The following is a 6,240-nucleotide window of genomic DNA, read 5'->3' as shown; positions in this document are numbered from 1 at the left end:
AGAGGAACTCACCACACCCTATTCTCCCTATTCCCCCCTCCCTGATGTTTTAGCCGACAGTCTGCCCTTAAGAGGAATAATTCAGTCCACTATTGAGGGAAGAATTATCTTCCGTTATCCTCTATCACCAACACTTTGGAAAAACAACACAGAGAAGCAGCATGGCCTAGTGGATGGAGCATGGGCCTGGGAGTCCGAAAGACCTTGGTTCTAATCTCAACTCTGTCACTTGTCTCCTGTGTGACCTTGGGCAAGTCCCTTAGCTTCTCTGGCCCTCAGTTATCTCATCTGTAAAATGGGGATTAAGATAGTCCTCGTCCCACATGGGACTCACAATGTCCAACCTAAGCTTGCATCTTCCCCAGAGCTTAGTACAGTGCCTAGCACAGAGTAAATGCTTAACAAATACCCCAGTTATTATTAGAGTATAAATTATCTGTGGGTAGCAAACACATAATAATGCTTCTGTAATCAATCAATGGTATAACCAATGGTACATACAGATCACTTGTACTAAATTCTTTGGATTATAGTGGTTAGGCAGGAGCACTGCTCTACTTGACATCTAGCTGAGGAGCTCACATTCTGTTGTAGTTGTCCAAGTGTTTAATACATTGTATTGCCCACCTGGGTGCTCAATAAATACTATTAATATTACCAGTCCAACCACTCCACTCTCCCAACGCCTCAGTCAATTTTATTTATTGAGAGCTACAACTGGAGCATTGTAGTAAGCCCTGGGAAAGTACAATATAACAGATACGTTCTCTGCCCTCAACGAGCTTACAGTCTGGAGGTGAGCTTACATCTGATGTCCTGAAGCTCCAGTCCCTCCCTAGCCACGTCGGGCAAATGATTCTTCTCCGAAAAGGTCCTGGCTGCAAAAGGAATGGAGATTGGATGGGAGGACCTTGTGAGCCTATCCAATTTAAATTCTGTTTATGGGTCAGGGTGGCCAAGGTAAAGCATGAATGAGCCAACAAGTTCTTCTGCATTCATAAAAGGCTTTCACAAGTGGCCAGCCATGCTGCCAGGTCACCTGAAATAAGTTACAATTCCCTGGAGCGAGTGGAAGAATTTTCAAAGTTTAAAAAAAAAAAAAAATCAATGGCTATGAAATTACACATTAGTCTGAAGGGCTGCCTGCTGTCTGTTTTCCCAGCCAACATTCATCTTGATCTGGTATTAGTGGCACAGACAATTTGCTCTGCTGAAGTTGATCTATAAGTGTTTTAATTAAAGTTCTGACAGCAAATTGAAGCTTTATTGTACTTTTAGGCTGTATAGTATTCATCTTTGCTTGTCGAAGAAAGGCCGTGTTCTAGGGTCTAGGTTATGCGTAATGGTTATATCAGCTAATCCTCCTCATGTTTAATGGGCGGGGAAGCATGAGAAACTGCATGGCTCAGGCAGAACCCAAGAGCTTCAATTTCACACCTGAACTTAATACCCCGGACATAAGGGGATTTATGATGAATTTAGCATTATTCAGTGAAGGATTATCCAGTTTATGGCTCATCCAGACCCCTTACTTCTTCTAGTAGGTATAGTGATAATATTTATTGAGCACCCACTAGGTGCAATGCACTGTACTAAGCACTTGGGGAAATATACTGCAATAGCATGGCTCAATGGAAAGAGCATGGGCTTGGGAGTCAGAGGTCATGGGTTCAAATCCCCACTTGGCCACTTGTCAGCTGTGTGACTGTAGGTAAGTCACTTCACTTCTCTGTGCCTCAGTTACCTCATCGGTAAAATGGGGATTAACTGTGAGCCTCAGGTGGGACAACCTGATTACCCTGTATCTACCCCAGTGTTTAGAACAGTGCTCGGCACATAGTAAGCGCTTAACAAATGTCATCTACAAGCACGAAGCTCTGGTAAGAGGTTTGGCTCAAAATCTGCACTGGCATGACTGAGATTCTAGTTGGCCTTCTGTGTTTTCCATAGCATGTCAGATCTGGCAGTGACCTACCTTACCTCTTAGTGGTCCATATCTATGGATTCTGCCATTGCCGAATCTGGGAACCCTGGTCAGGCAAAACAGATCTGGACCTGGTTGGATTCAGGCCTTTAGAATCCATCCATCAGTGACTCATTTACTGAGCATCAACTATGTGTAGAGCATCACTCTGGCCATGAGAAGACCTCTGTTAGAGCCCAGGCTTTGGCACTGACCTGCCGTGTGGTCTTTAGCAAGCTCGTGGCGGGCAGGGAACGTGTCTGTTGTACTCATCCATGCGGTTAGTACAGTGCTTTGCACACAGTAAGAGCTCAGTAAATATCATTGAATGAATGAACGAACCTCTGTGGGTCCTAGTTTCCTCATCTTTGAAATGGGGATAATAGATTACATGGCCCAGTAAGAATATGGGTCTGGAGATCTGGGTTCTAATTCTAGCTCTCTGGCCTTCAGTTTCCTCATCTGAAATACAGATATGATATAACTGCTCTCCCTTCCACATAGATTTTGAAACCCTAGTGGGAAAGGGATGGATTTGGAGCTGGTTTGGTTAGACTTATCCCGGTGCTTAGCTCTGCCCTTGGTGCATAGTAAGTACTTAATATCATAGTGAATCTAAAGAGGTTTATCTACATTTTTTCATAGCATTTGTTAAGCACTTACTGTGTTCCAGAAAGTTGTACAAAGCAATGGGTACATGTAAAATAATCAGGCTGGACACAGTCCATATCCCACATGGGAATCCCCTTTCCCCTTGACTATTTATTGCCGTTGTTCTTGTCTGTGTCCCCCGATTAGACTGTGTGCCCGTCAAAGAGCAGGGACTGTCTGTTACCGATTTGTACATTCCAAGCGCTTAGTACAGTGCTCTGCACATAGTAAGAGCTCAATAAATACTACTGAATGAATGAAATCACACTCTCAATCTGTATTGTACAGATGAGGTAAGTTAAGCAGAGAAAAGTTAGGTGACTTGCCCAAGGTCACACAGCAGACATGAGGCAGATCCAGGATTAGAACCCAGGTCTTCTGGACTCCCAGATCTGTGCCCTTACCTCTAGGTCATTACTTCTCTGAATTTTTTATATTTTATATTTTTTTGTCATCTTTGTTTGGGGTTTGCCTCCAACAGAAAAATGTATGACCTGCAATTTGTTGAGGGAAGGATCCTGTCCCTCAACAGATTTGTGGGTGCCACATTCCCTCTGGGATAATTTTTTTTAAATACATTTTGTAATACTGTCCTCACCTATAAAAATTATATCAATCGGGGGTGAGGACTTCAGTTGAGGTTGAGGGTTGGCAGTCACTCAGTAAAACTGAACAGGACTGGTAGTCTATTAGGATTATTCCAGTCAATTATAGGTGTACTAATATCAGCAGCATTTGTTTAGAACCCCCTGAGTGAAGCACAGTGTACTAAATGCTTGGGCAGAGCAAAATAAAATAGTGATATGACCCCAACCTTCCAAGCAGTTTACATTCTACTGGGGGAGATGGATAGAAAACTATTTACAAATAGAGTAGTTCATTAAATAATCATAAATGCATAAGTGGTGAGGATGGGTACAAATAAATAGCTCAGTGCAAGAGATGGCTGTTGACTATAGAATTGGGAGTATTGTAAATAAATTTGATTTTCTGAACAATTTTGTTTAAAATCATTTTCCCTCTGAATTATCCATGGGATTACATCTGGGTTTCAAACTATTTTTCAGGGGGAGAAATGTCAAACATAAGAGCAGCTACTCTGCTAAATTGGAACAATAATATGGTATACTAGTAGGAGAGCAGATGGATCTTCCTGGGAAGAATTTGAGATTTTGACAGGCCATTTTAAGATTGAATATTCCTTTCACCTACCAAATCTTTTCTTTTTAGTTCTTACAAAAGAATAAAATGTCTTTCAATTAAAATGACAAATTCTTCTGAAGCCAGGATCCCCTATACTAGGGTGTAATTTAAGTCAGGCATATCTAAAACTGCACTAAACATTGTGGTGCCCTCTCCGTGCGAAACCTGTTCTAATTTAGGCTCTGGCATGCTTGCCTTTTCATCCAAGATCCTTTAGCAGTGAATTAAGGCTTTCAACTTGCAGCCCGATCAAAAGACTTGAGAGTTGAAAGTCCAAAGAATCACAGAAGGCAACGTTTCATACCTTTGCCTAAAATTACCTCAAGTCTTCATGATGGCATTCGGGGGACAAGGTAAACCCTTTGCATCACATTGAAATGATCTTCAATCAAATTTTAAAGCAAAATCAGACATCCAATGCCTCCCTTCTCCATTAATGATATTTTTACATTTATGTCCTTGGTGTCCAAAATGGCTGCTTGATGGGTCAGAGAGTGTGGTTTGAGTTTTTACTTTTAATCCTTGCTGTGCACTTACAGTCACCTGTAGCTCTTCCAGACATATGGGCTTGCTCACCTTAGTATTTAAAGCACTTGTTCACATATCCATCTTCCCATTCTCTCTTTTCTAATTATTGAGGACCTACTGCTTAAAGGCACTGAACTCAGGGCTTGCGGGGGTATTAGAATTAGTAGATATGGTCCCTGTCCTCAAGGAGTTACCAGGTGCAGAGCTTTCTGTCTCCCTATCCAAAAGGGAGAAAAGTTGTGGGCAGGGAATGTGTCTGTTTACTGTTACATTGTATTCTAAGTGCTTAGTACAGTACTTTGCACACAGTAAGCACTCAGTAAATATGCTTGAAAAGACAGGGATTTGAAAACCTGTCCCCCTTTTTGGTCTCCACCTGATGCACTGCTCCTGCTCAGCCCTCCCATGCCCTGACATTAATTCTCCTTTTTTTTAAAAATCTGTTTTGATTGCCTTTACATGGATCAGCTTGAGCTTCTTTAAAAGGTCTAGCCTTATTTGCTCTCCAAAATATGAAGTTCAAAATCAACCCACAGTGAAATTTGGGGCAACCCCCCTGTCTCCTCAACAGTCACTAGCCCATGGTGTAACCCTGGCCAAGTTCCTTCTTTGCTTTCCCTTACAGTTTGGAAGTTTAATAGCCTGAAAGCTAGCTGAAAAAATGCCTAGCATTTGGGTGCATTCCCAAAAAACCTGGGTTCCAATTTGCGATTGCCGTCAAAATGGCAAGCCTGATCAGGAAGGGTAAGAAAAAAAAAAGTCCGGGTTTTCTCACCATGTTACAAAATGGTATGTCCACATTTGGAACAATGCATGACCAATCTGTTCAACCCAGGTAATTTAGGAAGGACATAGTAAAATTGTGGAAGGGCCACTAGAATGATAAAGGAATGAAGAGACTGCCACAGGAAGACTATAAAATTGCAAGCGCCTTGTGGGCAGGGAATGTGTTTATCAGCTGTATTATATAAAAATACATATAGCAACATAACTCTGTATTATACTTTCCAAGCACTTAGTACAGTGCTCTGCACATAGTAAGTGCTCAATAAAAATAATTGATTGGAAAAGATTAGTGCTCTTCAGGCTGGAAACTTGAAAGCTAAGAAAAGACATGATTGAAACTGACAAAACCACAAAGAGGTTAGACATGGCAAACCCAGAAATGCCGTTTATATTGATTCCAGTTTACTTGTTTTGATGTCTGTCTCCCACTTCTAGACTGTAAGCCCAGTGTGGGCAGGGATTGTCTCCATTGCTGAACTGTACTTTAGAGAAGCAGCGTGGCTCAGTGGAAAGAGCCCGGGCTTGGGAGTCAGAGGTCATGGGTTCTAATCCCAGCTCCACCACTTGTCAGCTGTGTGACTTTGGGCAAGCCACTTAACTTCTCTGAGCCTCAGTTACCTCATCTATAAAATGGGGATGAAGACTGTGAGCCCCACGTGGGACAACGTGATCACCTTGTATCCCTCCAGTGCTTAGAACAGTGCTTTGCACGTAGTAAGCGCTTAACAAATATCATTATTATTATTTCCAAGGGCTTAGTACTCTGCACATAGTAAGTGCTCAATGAATGATTGATTGAATGAAGGAATGAATACTTCCTGTATCCCACAACATCCCACAGGGGCAGGTCAGTGGGGTCCCCATCTGAACCTGAAAGTGGTTCAGGCCAGATAAGTAAAAAGAAATAGGTATTCACACAATGGATAGTAAGCGTATGCCATTTGTTGCCATGGTAAGGTTAAGAGCCTCAATCATTTATCCATCTATTCCTTCATATTTGAGACCCTACTGTGCTTGAACTGGGTGCTTGTGAGAGTGCAATAGAAGCAGGAGTCAAGGTCCTTATCCCAAGGGAACTTCCATTAAAATGAGTAGATTCAAGTAGGGCT

The sequence above is a fragment of the Ornithorhynchus anatinus genome, chromosome 4 (assembly GCF_004115215.2).
Source record: "Ornithorhynchus anatinus isolate Pmale09 chromosome 4, mOrnAna1.pri.v4, whole genome shotgun sequence".
Lineage (NCBI taxonomy): Eukaryota > Metazoa > Chordata > Mammalia > Monotremata > Ornithorhynchidae > Ornithorhynchus > Ornithorhynchus anatinus.
This window is presented reverse-complemented; position numbering follows the sequence as displayed.